The following is a 17440-nucleotide window of genomic DNA, read 5'->3' as shown; positions in this document are numbered from 1 at the left end:
GATGTAGGTTCGACCGAAAGGCAATGATGCATGGGCCCCGCATTTTGATATACCCATGGCCGCGTGAAATTTGCTACTCAAAATAATGCATAAAACTTCCTCCAAAAACATCTATAACTAATGGGAAGTGAATATATGCTTAAAATGAAAATGTAATACAAAGAGAAAAAATGAATTGTAGTTAAAAGAATGACATTTCTAACAAAAATGTGAATGTGAACTACATATGTGTGCACGTGACCAACACATACATTGTCAATACAAAATCTAATGCAACAAATAACTTATGAGTAACATGCACGAATTGATGATGTGGTGCTTGCATGCATAGAGTACAAAAACAATGTGATTTATGACTTGCATGCATGACGTGTTCTTGTGCCATAGTTGCATGTCCAGGAAAAAATATACTAGTGGGTTGTACTAGCTATTTAGGAATAGAAGATGTATACATGGAAGTTGTAGGGAAAGAGATGACATGTATCTCAATTCCTATGAGTAGGGACAGGAAAAGAGATGTCATTTGGTTCACATCATAGGAACTTTTCTATTGAATCTAGATATGACATGTATCTCAATTCCTATGAGGAGGGATTAGAAAAGAGATGTCATTTGGTTCACATCATAGGAACTTTTCTATTGAATATACACTAATGAAAGGATCTAGATGACGACTAGAGGGGGGGGGGTGAATAGGCGTTTTAAAACTGTTACGGATTTGGCTTTATCCTAATGCGGAATTAAACTAAACGGATACCTTTCAAGCACAAATCCTAAATATGCTAGGCTCAACTAAGTGCACCAACAACCTATGCTAAACAAGATAGGCACTTAAGGAAACTAGCAAGCACAAACTATATCACAAGATATGGAAATGTAGGAACAACTAAGCAATTCAACTCGCACAAGATATATCAATATGAGCAAGTATGAATTGCGGTAAGTAAAGGGTGTGGGTAAGAGATAACCACAAGTGAGTCGGAGATGCGGATTTATCCCGAAGTTCACACTCGTGAGAGTGCTAATCTCCGTTAGAGCGGTGCCGAAGCCAAAGCTCCGGGGCGTCACCAAGTGACTCACCGTATTCTCCTTTTCGAGTCACCCCCAACGGATGAGCCTCGATTCACTCGGGGTTGGTCTTGAAGGCGACCACCACACCTTTACAAACTTCTCCTGAGCACACCACAAACAAGGAAGCTTCCGGAGGAACTTGACCACCTAGTCCACTTCAACACCCTTCCCCGGAGCACACCACAAGAGGAAGCTTCCGGGGGAACCTTGGCCACATAGGCCTCTTTCACAATCTTCTCAATGTATCACCAAACCGTCTAGGAGGCGGAGGCCTCCAAGAGTAATAAACTCATGGGCTCACACTCGAACAAATCGATGCAGGGAGCTCAAACCAATGCAACAAATGCAATGCAAGGTCAAGCAACAAATGCTCAACTCACTCTCTCAATCTCATAAGATGCACTCTTGAAAGTAGGAGATTGAAGAGAGGGGATGCTTTGGATATGATCAACAAATGGCTCACTAATCCATCCACAAATCCCCCTTCACATAGAGGGGAGATAGGGGTTTGGGAGAGGTGGAGAGAGGCTCAAAATGGTGTTTAGAATGTGTGTCAACCAACCCCCAACCGGTGGGAGGAAAGGGCCCTTAAATAGCCAAACTCCGAAACTAGCCGTTGGGGCTCCAACGGGCATTTCCTGGGCACCCCGTGCGCACGGGGGTTGAGACCCCGTGTGCACGGGGTACCCAGAATTCTGGACACCCCGTGCGCACGGGGGTCAAAGACCCCGTGCATACGGGGTCCCCAGGACAGCCAGCAGCAGCCCACTAAAACATCGATAACTTGGGCATACGGACTCCGAATTCGATGATCTTGGGCTCGTTTTGAAGCTATGGAAAAGCCCAAGGTCCTCACATAGAGAACCACCCAAGATCAATAAGAAAGAATGATGCAAGTAATGCAAAGTTTTGAGCTCTCTACATGCGACGTGATCAAGCTACTTGCCCGAGAGTCCCTCTTGATAGTACGGCTATCAAACCTATAATCCGGTCTCCCACCAAGCACTATGAGACCGGCAAAACTAGGAAAACCTAGCTAAGGTATACCTTTGCCTTGCACATTCAACTTGAGCTTGATGATGACTTTAATGCTTGCCTCAAGTTGGAATCCCTTTCTTGTCCACGACCACTTGGTGAAGATACTCGAATTGCTTCCTCATGATGCAATGAGGGAAGCCTTATCTCAAGCCCATCTTCACATGCACATTATCATGATTTGGACCGCAAGCTTCAAAGCATATAACCTTCGGCTTCTCATCTTGCACCTGGACTCCCCGAACTCAATGACCATCACCACTTGATGTCATCTCATCTTGCACTTGGACTCCTCGAATCCGATGACCATCACCACTTGATGTCATCCACACATAGGCTACACGAGATCTTTCCTTTTGATGCAAGCCTATGAGAAACACCTAACCCACATAGACATAACAAACATATAGCATGGGTTAGGTAACATAGCACAATTCACAATTACTTACCATACCACTAGATCACTTGATCTCACGTGGTACATTGTTTGTGCTTTGTGAGTTGACCACTTAGATATACTCTTCGAGCTTCATCTTGGTCAACCAACATCTTTACTTCAAGCTCCATCTTGGTTTCTTCAAAGCCACAATGAACTCTTCATTTCACTTCATTGCTTCAAGACAATATCACCAAAGACTCTTTCATGACCATATCAAGTTCCACTATGAATATCATCTTGGTCACCACTTTCCCTTCTAAAAACTCCATCCCAAACTCTTGAGAGGCATAATGAATTCGTCACTCTAGTTGCTGGCTTCAAGACTTGATCAACATGATCTTGTCTTGAGAGGCATAATGAATTCTTCACTCTAGTTGCTTGCTTCAAGGCTTGATCAACCGAAACCCAACACATGAGCTCACCATGATCTTGTCTTGAAACCATAACTCGAATTCTGCTCTTTGATTATTCTCTCAAGCCTTGATCCTCAGAAGACCAACTTGAAACCTCGCTGGATATGGAATCTCGAGAGCCAACACCTAGGTCCCGTGAGCACGGGGTATCCAGAGAGTTGACACTCGAGCCCGTGCGCACGGTATAAGCCCGTGTGCATGGGGTATCCAGAGAGGGATACCATGAGGACTTCTTCGGATGCTTTGATGGCAATCTTCACATAACAACCCAAAGAACTTCAAGCATCACTATGGAACATATCTTCATATAAGATCCAATGCACTTGATGCTCCATAGGAATTGTCATTTAATACCAAAGCTTAGAGCAAATATAACTTCATCTATACGGACTTCATCCTTGATTCCATCCAATATCCTTGAGGCATTATCTTCATATATATGGACTTCATCCTTGATTCCATCCAATATCCTTGAGGCACCATATATGGACAAAACCTTCAAATATATCTCACTGAAAACATTAGTCCATAGAGATTGTCATTCAATTACCAAAACCACACTTAGGGGCTACATGCCCTTTCAACTAATGTTTGTTTTCATTTGAAATTGTGGGAGTATAAGAATCCATTCATATGAACCAAGTGGCTCTAAAGCTATAAAAATGATATCATGTTTATTTTCCTTTGAAATGTGGAGTATATGAATCTATTCCTATGAACCAATTGGCTCTAAAGGAAAAAATCCTATAAAAACCATATCATATAGAGTTCCTATGATATTCCTCCACACCAAAGGATGGTTGAAATTGCTGCAGGTGATACGACGGTCTTTCTTTGTACACTCCTCCCCCATCTTTATAGTTACCTCTCAAAGATGAATGAAATGATATATACTGGGTATTCTATATGTGCATTTTAGTACACGAAAACTGGTAAAAGTTTGCGAGGTTCGAATTTTCAATAAAGCTATATGCATTGCATTTTGGAACGGAGGGAGGAGCATACGACAGTTGCTAACACTCACGTGGAAGATTTGTGTGCTGGAGGAGTGGCTATTCTATTAAATGACATGGAAAAACTAACACTGTCGGATGCCGATCTAACGGTTCTTACGGCGTTCGTCAGGAAACAGCTTGTGGCGAACATTTGTCAGATATGATTTACGGACACATGCATTGCATTGATATGTGCCCCCTCTCTCTCACGCACACATGCACCCTCACGAGTCATGACTCTCCCGAGTCCTCTCGCACCCACCGTCTATCTGTAGGTAGACGTCACACACATATGTGCTCTTCATACCCTACCCTCAGAACTTCTAAAAAATAAAAGACGCCGCGCACCTTTTATTTTAACTAACACGTCACACACTTATACTATTACTCTTGTGGCGAACGTTCTTTGGGCATAGTATATTGTACTCTCACGAAGGGAAGCGGTGCACGCACACACTAGTTCTCCCACACCCACTTGTGGGTACACATAAGAGCGCATTTTTTTGAAGCTAGGAGCACATTTGTTTACAAAGAGGCATCCCAATTGACATTTTGACTAGTCTAGTTTTCAACTTGATGGAGGGGCGGGGACCGCACGTAAATGATACAGTATAGTGCGTCCTGGACACGGTGGCACGTTATTGATCGAGTTTTATTTTTAGCTGAACTTTAAATGAAAATAGTGGTTCGCGCGTATTCAATTTAATAATGGCTGGTACAACAAAATCACTCCACTATATATATAAGCAGGAGCCTCAACGCTTGCTTTACTAGGGTTCCTCTCTTTCACTCTGTCATGCTCTCCAGATTTAAGCAAGACATAGGTGGCCACACTCTCTCTGCTCACGGCTGGTTACAAATCCGGCCGGACCACCTCGACCGGGGTAGGGGTGTAGGTGCATCATTCACGCGGTTGTCGGCGGCGAGGGAGGAGACCAATGGCTACCCGCGTGTCCCGATCGGCGGCCGTGCCGTTCTCTCCGAGACAGCTCCACCTCGGGAGGGCCTCGGACCCCTTCTTCCTCCCTGCGGTATTGTGGCCAAGATGCGGCCTCCCGACGCCGTCTTTGCCACATGGCGACGACCCTCGGGTATATATTCCTTCGAAACTTGCTTTGCTCTACTGCCCCAGCTCCCCACGTAGCTGTGTGTGGATCTTTTTCTACTTCTATTGGCTACTCCAAAGCCACCTAGACTTTTACTATTATTAGATGTAAAGCTAGTTCATACAGTCGAATCTAAGAGTTGGTTCAAACAGGGAAGAAAAGTGGGAAAGCTGTAGCATGAATCTAGGACTTGGTTCTAAGAGGAAACGGGGGAAAGTAGTAGATACTGGCTACCCAACCGGCCTCTTGGTTGAAAAGGCGAAGAAAGCATGGTGGGTGGCGAAGGACGGGGGGAAGTGGACCTATTTGTTGGTCGAAAAAGGAAAGAAAGTGAGGGGTGTTGGGGGACAACGCAAACGAGAACGAGCAGGTCTAGACTTCCTGTGCTCACATAGGAAAATGTCGCCGAGGAGAAAAAAATGGGAGAAATGCAGATATGCTGCCTGAGTGTTTGCCGCTCTCGGAAACCACATCTTCCTCACCACTTTATGCCCTTGTTATCCCTACGCCCATATTGCTACCGTTAATGTAAAATCACATGAAGCATTAAGCAATGCCACCTAATGTCACTATTAAGTAAGGGTCTAGTGCCGTCGATAAATTGAAGCAATGGCACCTAATGTCACTATTAAGTAATGGTCTAGTGCTGTCGATAAATTGAAGCAATGCCACCACCATTTTATGAAGTGCTTCCGTCTTGCTTTATTTCCCATGAATTGTGTTTTTGCAGTGACACTTAAATCTTACACCGCTAACATTGCTTCATCCCAGTGGAACTGCACAAATTTGATTGCACATTTACTGACCATGTGCTACTCTCATGGTAGTAATACTAATGCTATTGTTCTGCATGTTAATCTAGTGGCAGTGTTGATGTGATGTGATGCTACTTACTTAAGGGCACTTTCATACTGTCAATGTAGTGCCAATTATAACACAATAGATGTTGTTGTTAATCATATGCCACTGCAAATAATTGTCACTGTTTAAATAACTGTATTTCATATTTGCGCAAATAGGGATGTCTATCTCCATATTGTTTAAATAACTAGGTAGAATGACCAACGCAATCTAAAAGAGGCTGATTCGTACGTTTTACTTCCTGATTGCAGTGCAGGGACGAGCAGAAACAACTACATCCTAGTAGGGAATGCACTTTCTCCTAGTTCATCCATGTACCGAGGACTAGCTAGCACGGCTGCACTGAGGTTTTTGGGACAGGTGCGCAGACAAGAGGCATTGTGGTCTGCTTATTTCTGCAAATAGCAGTGCTTAAATTTAGTGGAACTACACAAGAAGTTCAGATGGTCAGTAAACTACATGGTTCAGTTCAGCATTCCAACTGAGAACACAATTATAATTGGTTATTCTGGAATGAGAGAACCTAACCCTGGATGGTGGCAACAAGAAAAACCAGAGTGAACTCCAGGAAATTAAAGCCTGCCTAGGGAGGCCCTTTGCTCAGAGAAGCCTTGCTTGTTTTTTCCTGATTTGTAAACCTTCTCACAATGTTGTCTTTTGTTGTGAACTAGTATATGTTTGTTATGTTCAATGAATCATTGAGATGTATTAAATTGCTTAACTTATGCTTTTCAAGTATTTTATGAAGCTGAGTTTAATGTGAATGTTCCACATGAATGCTGGACTAGCGTGTGAATGTTTGGAATTTACATTGTGGCCTCAGTTAACTACATGAACCACTGTAACAAGATATGTAGTTGCTTATATGTTAGACATCAGATTATTGATTGTTAGATGGTCGATAGCCGAATTTTCTAGTGTTGAAGCAAGTTGAGCCAATGTGTCATGTTTTGCACAACTGCTTACAAGTGGGGTAGCACCAACAGTGTTTACAAGTGCTTAACTAGCCTTACGTACCCTATGTATACGTCGGCGCACAGTTCTCGAACGAGTACTCTATTTCATCAAACACACACTGCTCGTATGATAAACCGTGACAACTTATGTCTTACCATGCCATATTCATGAAAAAACTAGTGAGGACGCATCTGTTTCAGCAACAATTAGGATGGTTCTCACATGATTCATGGGCACACAAAAGTAGCAGCAGTTCCCAAAGACGGATTCAAACAGAGTACTATCCCCAGAGGGCTCAATAATAGGCAAGGTTCGGATAATTAGACACAATCCAAACTACTATTAAAACTAGCTGGGGCAACTATTTCATGCCTCGATCTAATTTGGGATGGACACAAGACGGACCTTGCCATGAACATCATCGAGGATGTCCAGCAGCAGCTCAATCCTGTGAACCTTCCTGAAGATAACCTTGTGGCCTTGCCACTCATAAACTTGTTTATGGAGGCATGCCACGTCATCTTCCTGCGTAAGCTTGACAAGAACAATATGCCTCACAAACGAAGGAGTAGCTTTGAACTTCTTGTGCTTCAGTACACCCTGGACAACACGCCTGACAACAGTGAGGCTTGTTGGGGATATTACTACTGGGCGTAAACCGGCCAGGAAAGGCCGGGTTATCCCTATAGTGAGTTAGTATGTTTGAAGCCCATGAAGACAAAGATGATGATGCTTTATGAAGGCCCAGGGCCCAAAGGCGGATTAAGGCATGTAGTCATAAACCGACCTTGATATGTAAGCTTGTATTATAAGGCAGAAATAAGTAGAGACTGGGCCGGACACGTTTATGAGCCGGCCTCGGAACCCTGTAAACCGACGGGCGTCAACCCATGTATATAAGGGGACGACCCGGCGGCAGTTTAAGAACAACACACAACAACTCGAGACCCAGGCAAAACGTATTCGCTCCCTGGTCATCGAAACCCTAGCAATTCCACAACAACTGGATTAGGCCTTTACCTTCACCGCAAGGGGCCGAACCAGTATAAACTCTCTGCGTCCCTTGCCCGCTTTAACCCCTTTAAGCTAACTCGTCGCGATGGCTCCACGACTAAGTCCTTTCTCTTGGACATCTGCCATGACAAAACCACGACAGTTGGCGCCCACCGTGGGGCTATCGCACGATGGTTTCGAGTTCTCAGAGGGCAGCTTTGAAGGACTCAAGGGTTACGCTGTGGGACGGATGACCAAGAGTCGTCACGGCAAGCTCTACATCAACGACGCAGGCTGGGGCCCCGAGGCCAGCTCAATCGAGTACGGGTACCGGGTCCCCTTCGGCGGCATACACGTTTTCATTGGCAAGATCGGCGAACCGGGCCGTGAGCCGGACATCTGCACCGACATCGTCGAAACGGCTCAGCATGCGAGATCTACCCGGGTTAAGCCTGTCATGAAGTGTGCCTTCGTGGGAGTCATCCACGGAGTGGAATATGAGGATAGATCGGAATCTGGTGGTGAAACCGTCGTTTATTCCGGCAACAAGTCATCGACCGGAGAGACCGAGTCATTGTACCAGTTGCAAGATGGCCGGATCGGAGGTTGTTCCGATGGCGACAGTATTCCGGACCCCTTTGATCCGCCAAACCGGGTCACGATCTTCATGGCCGGTACACAGCCAGCGCTCCACTCTTCGACGCAGCGGCGATGATTTCCGGATCAGTAGCAGCGACAGCGGCCGGGGCAGGAGGCTCCGTGCGACCACCAGCTCAGGTTTTATCTGACTTGTTCGACGCTTTGGCAACATTGATGGCAGAGGTTAACCCGGCCAATCGGGATGAGCATGATGCGGAAATCGCAAAGGTCAAAGATCAGATAACTCAGGCCAAGGCCGACCTAGCAGCTGAGGATGCCAGGATGACTGCGGAACGAGCCGCATTGGATGTGCATGCTTACCGGCTTATGTTGGATCAGAGTGCGTCAAATGATGTCATGAGGAGAAGATACCGGTCTCACCTGCCGCCGGTTTATGAGGCCAGGAACCTCTTTAATACCCCCGGAGCAGGGACCAGTAATCCGCCGGCGGTAAACCGGGTAGAGGCACCTGAAACGGGAGCGCCGGTTCAGCCGCGTCCAACAGATCCGCCCCGTTAGAACAACGTTCCGTCGCAGCATGTCCCGACACCGCCGGGTCACTATTCTAACCCGATGGATAACATTGTCGATGCGGCTTCACGACTGGTGGCTCTCCCGATCAAAGGCGAGTCCCCAGTAGCGGTTGAGACGCGACGGGCTAGGGAGCTCCTTCAGACTGCTTTAACTCAGCAGTAGGCTTATTCCTATAGTCGCGAAAGGATCCATGTACTCCCCGCCCAAGCCGGAGCTACAGCAGGCATATTGATGAACCGGTCGTGTCAAGCAGTGCGCGAAACCATGATCCACCCCGTGGCCATAACCCGGCGGGTGGCGGTGGCGATGCTCAGGATGTGGTGGATCGCGCTAGAGCACGTCGAGAGGCTGAGTTAGTGGCACAACATGAGGCCCGCCAACTTACTCCGGTTCGTCCAACCACGTCGGTGGAACCAGGGGTTACTTCCAGCTCTTTGGGAGTGTCGTGTCTCATCCCAGCGCTGCGCAACGTGCGCCTGCCCAAGGATTTCAGAGGCCCACGTAAAGTGCCGAATTACACCGCCGATTTATCCCCCGAGTCATGGGTTGAAAGCTATGAGATGGCAATGGAGATGCTGGATGTGGACGATGCGGCATGTGCTAAATACTTTACCATGATGTTGGAAAGAACGACTCGCACTTGGTTGAAAAACATGCCAGCTAACTCCATTGGGTCAGGGGCCGAGCTGAGGGCCCGGTTTATTCAGAATTTCAAAGACACGTGCAAGCAGCCCATGTCGATTGTGGACTTGGCTGCCTGTGTTCAGGAGGAAGGAGAATCAACAACCCATTGGGTGCGTCGGGTTTCGCAAATCTTGCATTCATCAGACCGCATCAACACTGACACAACAGTTTTGACGTTGGAAGGCAATTGCTGGTTTACACCTCTGAAGTTGAAATTGGGACGACTCAAACGTCACTGCAATGACATGGGGACTCTTGTGGCTGCTCTGGTGAAGTATGCCGACTCTGATAGTACCAAGGATCCCGAGTCTGACGATGACAAGACAGGGAAGGGAAAGAAGAGCGGCAATACCAAGGGGCCACAGCACAACCCGGCGGGTCATGGAAACAATGGTAAGCATAAAGCGGATAGCAGTTTGGATTTTGTGGCTAACACCAACGCGCAGGACAAGGGCTAGCGGCGTAAGGGTAAACTGCCCCGGCGTAGTGGAGGACCAAGTCATAATCCGGAGCGCCTGTCTTATCTGTTAAACCAGCCTTGCCCAAAGCACGGGTCGCAGGAAAAACTGGCCACGCACCTCTGGAAGGATTGTTATATCATGCAGGAGTTCAAAAATTCTGATTTTTTTGGTATGATCATGGACCGGGTGGCGGTTCTGGCCCCGGATCTCATGGGCCGGGTTATGGTGGAGGCAGTTCCGGTTCAGGTTTTCACGGTAATCAGAGCGGACATAACAATCAAGGCAATCAGGGCAACCAAGGTGGTTATAATCACCAAGGAAATCAGCAGCAGCAGCAGCAGTCGGGTTACCAGAGCAACCCGAAGTAGTTGAATAGCGGGCAGTATCATGTCTTCACCACTAGCCTGGACAAGCGCGATTAGAAACTTCATAAAAGAGCAGTAAATTCCGTTGAACCGGCGGTGCCCCGTTACTTGCGCTGGTCTGAGCAGCCGATCATGTGGAGTAGAGAAGATCATCCACCCCGAATTGATAATCCAGGTCATCTGGCACTGGTGGTGGCGCCTCAGGTTGGAGGTTATAAGTTCACCAAGGTACTCATGGATGGAGGGAGTACTATCAATATCCTTTATTATGAGACCTTCCGGCGCATGGGGTTGACAGATAAAAATCTTAAACCATCCAACACAGTCTTCCATGGTGTAGTTCCTGGTAAATCGGCATATCATGTCGGTAAGATAGCCCTGGAAGTGGCTTTTGGAGATGAGCATGATTCAAGGTCAGAGATATTGACTTTTGAAGTGGTGAAAATCAAGAGCCCGTATCATGCCCTGTTTGGACGACCGGCTTATGCTAAGTTCATGGCAAGTCCCTGTTATGTCTATCTGCAGCTCAAGATGCCGGGTCACAAGGGAACTATAACAGTGCATGGGAGCCTCAAGATCGCTTTGGAATGTGAAGAAGGTGATGCGGCTTATGCTGAGTCGGTTTATGCAGCAGAAGAGCTGAAGTTTTACAAGGACAATGTCGATCCGGCAGATATGACTTCATTGAAGAAACCAACTACAGAGCATGATCCGGCCTTGAAGTTTAAATCGGCTGATGAGACTAAGCTTGTTGATTTCGTTCCTGGCGATTCATCCGAGCAGTTTACCATCAGCGCTAACTTGGATCCGAAATAGGAAAGCACGCTCATCAAGTTCATCCGTGAGAATTGGGACATCTTTGCATGGAAGCCTTCTGACATGCCAGGTGTACCGAGGGAACTCGCTGAGCACACACTTAATGTCGATCCCAAGTTTAAACCGGTAAAGCAGTTTCTTCACCGGTTCAATGAAGAAAGACGCAAGGCTATTGGTGAAGAGGTAGCCATGCTCTTGGCGTCTGGATTTATCATCGAAGTGTTTCATCCTGAGTGGTTGGCTAATCCGGTGCTGGTACTTAAGAAGAATGGCACTTAGCGTATGTGTGTGGACTACACAGATCTCAACAAGGCCTGTCCAGCAGACCCTTTTGCCCTCCCTCGTATTGATCAAATCATTGATGCCACGACAGGTTGTGAGCGTTTGAGCTTTTTGGATGCATATTCTTGTTACCATCAGATCAAAATGGCAGTTAAGGACCAAGAGAAGACAGCCTTCATAACTCCCTTTGGAGCCTTCTGCTATGTTTCTATGCCCTTTGGGCTCAAGAGTGCCCAGGCGACTTATCAGCGGTGTGTGCAGAATTGTCTTCATGATCAGATCGGCCGCAATGTTCATGCCTATGTGGATGATATTGTGGTGAAATCCAGAAAGGAAGAGACATTGATAGATAACTTGAAGGAGACCTTTGATAACCTGCGGGTTTATAAAATGATGCTTAATCCAGCCAAGTGCATTTTTGGTGTACCGGCAGGCAAGCTCTTGGGTTTTCTGGTATCTAACAGAGGCATCAAAGCTAATCTGGAGAAAATCAAGGCTATAACTTCTTTGGCTAAACCGAAGTGTATTAATGATGTTCAACGCCTGGCAGGCCGGATTGCCGCGTTAAGCCGGTTTATCAGTCGCCTTGGGGAGAAGGCCATCCCTTTATATCATATGCTGAAGAAAACGGATAACTTCGTCTAGAGTGACGCCGGCAATAAAGCATTTGAGGACTTAAAGCGGCAGCTGGCTAATTCGCCGGTTCTCGCTGCTCCTGTTGATAAAGAGCCATTGTTGCTATATGTGGCAGCTAACGCCCGGGCTGTTAGCGTAGCTATTGTGGTGGAGCGCAAGGAGGCCGGAAAGGAGTATCCGGTTCAACGGACGGTTTATTATATCAGTGAGGTACTTATTGAGTCCAAGCAAAGGTACCTGCATTGGCAGAAACTGGTGTATGGAGTTTTCATGGCAAGTCGGAAGCTTAAGCAATATTTCCAAGGTCATCCGATCACGGTGGTCAGCTCTGCTCCTTTGGGGGACATAATCCAGAACAGGGAAGCAACTGGCCGGATTGCTAAGTGGGCTATTGAAATTGGGCCTCACGGATTAAAATATATGCCCAGGACGGCGATCAAATCTCAGGCACTTGTGGATTTCATCAATGATTGGACAGAACTACAGGCGCCAGAAGAAAAGCCGGATCATACTGATTGGACTATTCATTTTGATGGGTCCAGGCAATTGGAGGGCTCGGGGGTAGGAGTCGTATTAACTTCCCCACGAGGTGATAAGTTTTGTTATGTTCTCCGTTTAATGTTCCCTTGCACTAACAATGCAGCTGAATATGAGGCTCCCATGGTCTTCGGATGGCTAAAGAGATGAATCTAAGCCGAGTTAAGTGCTTCGGTGACTCAGACCTGGTGGCTCAACAAGTGTCCGGTACTTGGGATTCCAAGGACCCACTCATGGCAGCGTATTGTCGAGAGGTGGATATTGTTGCCAGTCACTTCAAAGGTTATCAGGTCGATCATGTGGACCGGCGGAAGAATGAAGCGGCGGACGCTTTAAGCCGCTTAGGTTCCCAGCGTAAACCGGTTCCACCCAACGTTTTCCTGGATGTGCAGCATAATCCATCCGTCAAGCTCCCTGGTGAAGAGGATTTGTCTTTTCCTGATCCGGAAGCTCAGTTGGTGGCGACTCTTCATGTTATCCCAGATTGGACGGTTCCATATTTGGCGTATATTGATACGTCTCCAACGTATCTATAATTTATGAAGTATTCATGCTATTATATTATCCATCTTGGATGTTTAATGGGCTTTACTATGCACTTTTATATTATTTTTGGGACTAACCTATTAACCCAGAGCCCAGAGCCAGTTTCTATTTTTTTCCCTTGTTTCAGTGTTTTGCAGAAAAGGAATATCAAACGGAGTCCAAACGGAATGAAACCTTCAGGAAAGTTATTTTTGGAACGGAAGCAATCCAGGGGACTTGGAGTGCACGTCAGGGAATCAACGAGGAGGGCACGAGGCAGGGGGCACGCCCACCCCCCTGGGCGCGCCCTCCACCATCATGGGCCCCTCGTGGCTCCCCTAACGTATTTCTTCCGCCTATATATATCAATATACCCTAAAAACATCAGGGAACAGAATAGATCGGGAGTTTCGCCGCCGCAAGCCTCTGTAGCCACCAAAAACCAATCGTGACCCTGTTCCGGCACCCTGCCGGAGGGGGGAACCCTCACCGGTGGCCATCTTCATCGTCCCGGCGCTCTCCATGATGAGGAGGGAGTAGTTCACCCTCGGGGCTGACGGTATGTACCAGTAGCTATGTGTTTGATCTCTCTCTCTCTCTCTCTCTCGTGTTCTTGAGGTGATACGATCTTGATGTATCGCGAGCTTTGCTATTATAGTTGGATCTTATGATGTTTCTCCCCCTCTACTCTCTTGTAATGGATTGAGTTTTCCCTTTGAAGTTATCTTATCGGATTGAGTCTTTAAGGATTTGAGAACACTTGATGTATGTCTTGCATGTGCGTATCTGTGGTGACAATGGGATATCACGTGATTCACTTGATGTATGTTTTGGTGATCAACTTGCGGGTTCCGCCCATGAACCTATGCATAGGGGTTGGCACACGTTTTCGTCTTGACTCTCCGGTAGAAACTTTGGGGCACTCTTTGAAGTACTTTGTGTTGGTTGAATAGATGAATATGAGATTGTGTGATGCATATCGTATAATCATGCCCACGGATACTTGAGGTGACATTGGAGTACCTAGGTGACATTAGGGTTTTGGTTGATATGTGTCTTAAGGTGTTATTCTAGTACGAACTCTTGAATAGATCGATCCGAAAGAATAACTTTGAGGTGGTTTCGTACCCTACCATAATCTCTTCGTTTGTTCTCCGCTATTAGTGGCTTTGGAGTGACTCTTTGTTGCATGTTGAGGGATAGTTATGTGATCCAATTATGTTATTATTGTTGAGAGAAGTTGCACTAGTGAAAGTATGAACCCTAGGCCTTGTTTCAACGCATTGCAATACCGTTTACGCTCACTTTTATCATTAGTTACCTTGCTGTTTTTATATTTTCAGATTACAAAAACCTATATCTACCATCCATATTGCACTTGTATCACCATCTCTTTGCCGAACTAGTGCACCTATACAATTTATCATTGTATTGGGTGTGTTGGGGACACAAGAGACTCTTTGTTATTTGGTTGTAGGGTTGTTTGAGAGAGACCATCTTCATCCTACGCCTCCCACGGATTGATAAACCTTAGATCATCCACTTGAGGGAAATTTTCTACTGTCCTACAAACCTCTGCACTTGGAGGCCCAACAACGTCTACAAGAAGAAGGTTGCGTAGTAGACATCAAGCTCTTTTCCGGCGCCGTTGCCGGGGAGGCTAGGTAAGCGGCACTCACACCCCGTCAACTAAGCTCTTTTCTGGCGCCGTTGCCGGGGAGGTGAGTGCTTTAAGGTATATCTTTACATCTTGCAATCAAATCTTTTTGTTTCTTGTTTTAGCACTACTTTAGTTTATAAAAGAAAACTACAAAAAAATGGAATTGAGTTTGTCTCATACGCTTCAAATTTTTAATATCTTTCGTGAGTATGATGGGAAGGAAAATTGTGCCAAAGTGTTAGAAGAAGAATGCATTAAAATGTTTGGCACTAAATCTTTGAATGATGAGCATGATTGCAATGTTGTTAGTATGAACTCCTTGAATATCCATAGTACTAATGATGATTGCACTAGTTATGATGAAATGTCTCCTATAAACATGTCAATTTTTGTGGAGTGCATTGGGTTTGCAAGTACACACCAAATAGGGAAGATAGATATTGCAAGAGGCATAAGCATTTAGAAACTAAATGGTTACAAGAAAGGCTAAATGTTAGTGCTGAAAATTTAAAATTTCTTAGCCATACTTGTGAACTTTGCAATGAACATGGTCATTTAAATATCAGATGCACATTGTTTCATGATCGAATCGTGTCCAAAAATTGTGATGACTTGATTTCCCTTGCACATTATAGTGAACTTAGTTTGCTTTTGGGTTATGAAGAAATGAAACATCAAACTAAGATTATTCCAGAATATAACCTTGAGAAATTCCTCGATATTGACCTAGAAGAAATTTATATGTATTGTGCGGTGAATTGCATTGAAAATCCTTATATTGCCAATTACATAAAGAAAAGAAAACAAATAGAAGATGAAGAGAATACTAACGAAAGGGAAGAGACTTCCCAATATTCTGCTATTATTTCTTATGATGAATCAGGTAACGAGGAGGAGCCTTCTATTCAACCAATCTCATTAATAAGGGGCTCCAAAAAGAGGATTGAACCCACACATGATGTGGTGAAGAAGAAGAAAATAAAAAGTAAGAGAGGTAAAAAGATATCTCTCCCAAATAATGTTGCTCCTATTATTGTCATGCCTCATGAAAATGAATCAAAAATAATTGTGGAAGATGATGCACTTGATGATGATCTCGTTATGCCTATTGCTTGTTGTGATGATTATGATTGGGAAGATAATGATACTTCTTATGATCTTGAAAATCTTTTTGGCACTTGCTTGGAAGAATATGATAATTTCTATACTATTGGTGCTATTCATACTATTAATGATGAGAGTGATTATGCTTATGATATGAAAAGGCCCAAGCTTGGGGATGCTATGTTTTAAGAAGATGATGCTTTTGAGAATATATTTGCTGCAATTAATGTTTGTCCCAAGCTTGGGGATGCTACGTTTAATGAAGATGATATTTTTAGCCTTCCAAGTTTTGATATGCAAATTTGTTATGATGATAGCATGCCTCTTACTTATGATGATTATATTGATGAAATTGGGTTTGGAAGAGTGTCAACTTTAGGAAGTAATGATCCCACTATTTTGGAGGATGTTTAATCTTATAATATTTATGAAAGTGGATTTGGAGAGGTCAAGACTTTATTTAGTGATGATTCCACAGTCTTGGAAGAGGTTTTAATCAATTATGATGAGAACAAGGTTGCTACTTATGATGATTATTGTGATGAAACTTATGCTATAAAAAGTAGTGATGATTATATTTATAAAATTTGTCATGATTGTGATTACCCTTTTTCTGAACATTACTCATTTAATGTGGAAACAATTTATAGTATTCAAGTCTCTTATGATACTCCTACTATTCCGAATGAGAAGAATTTTGCTTATGTGGAGAGTAGTAAAATTTCTATGCAAGTAGATCATGAAAAGAATGCTTTAGGTGCTGGTTATATTGTTGAATTCATTCATGATGCTACTGAAAATTATTATGATGGAGGAATATATGCTTGTAGGAATTGCAATAATATCAAGTTTCCTCTCTATATGCTTAAAGTTTTGAAGTTATGCTTGTTTTGCCTTCCTATGCTAGTTGATCATTGTTCCCATAAGTTGTTTGCTCACAAAATCCTTATGCATAGGAAGTGTGTTAGACTTAAATGTGCTCGTCATATTCTTCATGATGCTCTCTTTATGTTTCAATTCTTATGTCTTATGTGAGCATCATTGAAATCATCATGCCTAGCTAGGGGCGTTAAACGTTAGCGCTTGTTGGGAGGCAACCCAATTTTATTTTAGTTCTTTGCCTTTTGCTCCTGTTTAGGAATAAATATTTGATCTAACCTCTGGTTAGATTTTTTTATGTTTTAATTAGTGTTTGTGCCAAGTTAAACCTATAGGATCTTCTTGGATGATAGTTATTTGATCTTGCTGAAAATTCCAGAAACTTTCTGTTCACGAAAACAATTGTTTAAAATCACCAGAACGTGATAAAATACTCATTCCAATTGCA

The sequence above is a fragment of the Aegilops tauschii genome, chromosome 5 (genome assembly GCF_002575655.3).
Source record: "Aegilops tauschii subsp. strangulata cultivar AL8/78 chromosome 5, Aet v6.0, whole genome shotgun sequence".
NCBI classification, from domain to species: Eukaryota; Viridiplantae; Streptophyta; class Magnoliopsida; order Poales; family Poaceae; genus Aegilops; species Aegilops tauschii.
The sequence above is the reverse complement of the archived record's forward strand: the minus strand, read 5'-3'. Positions refer to the sequence as shown.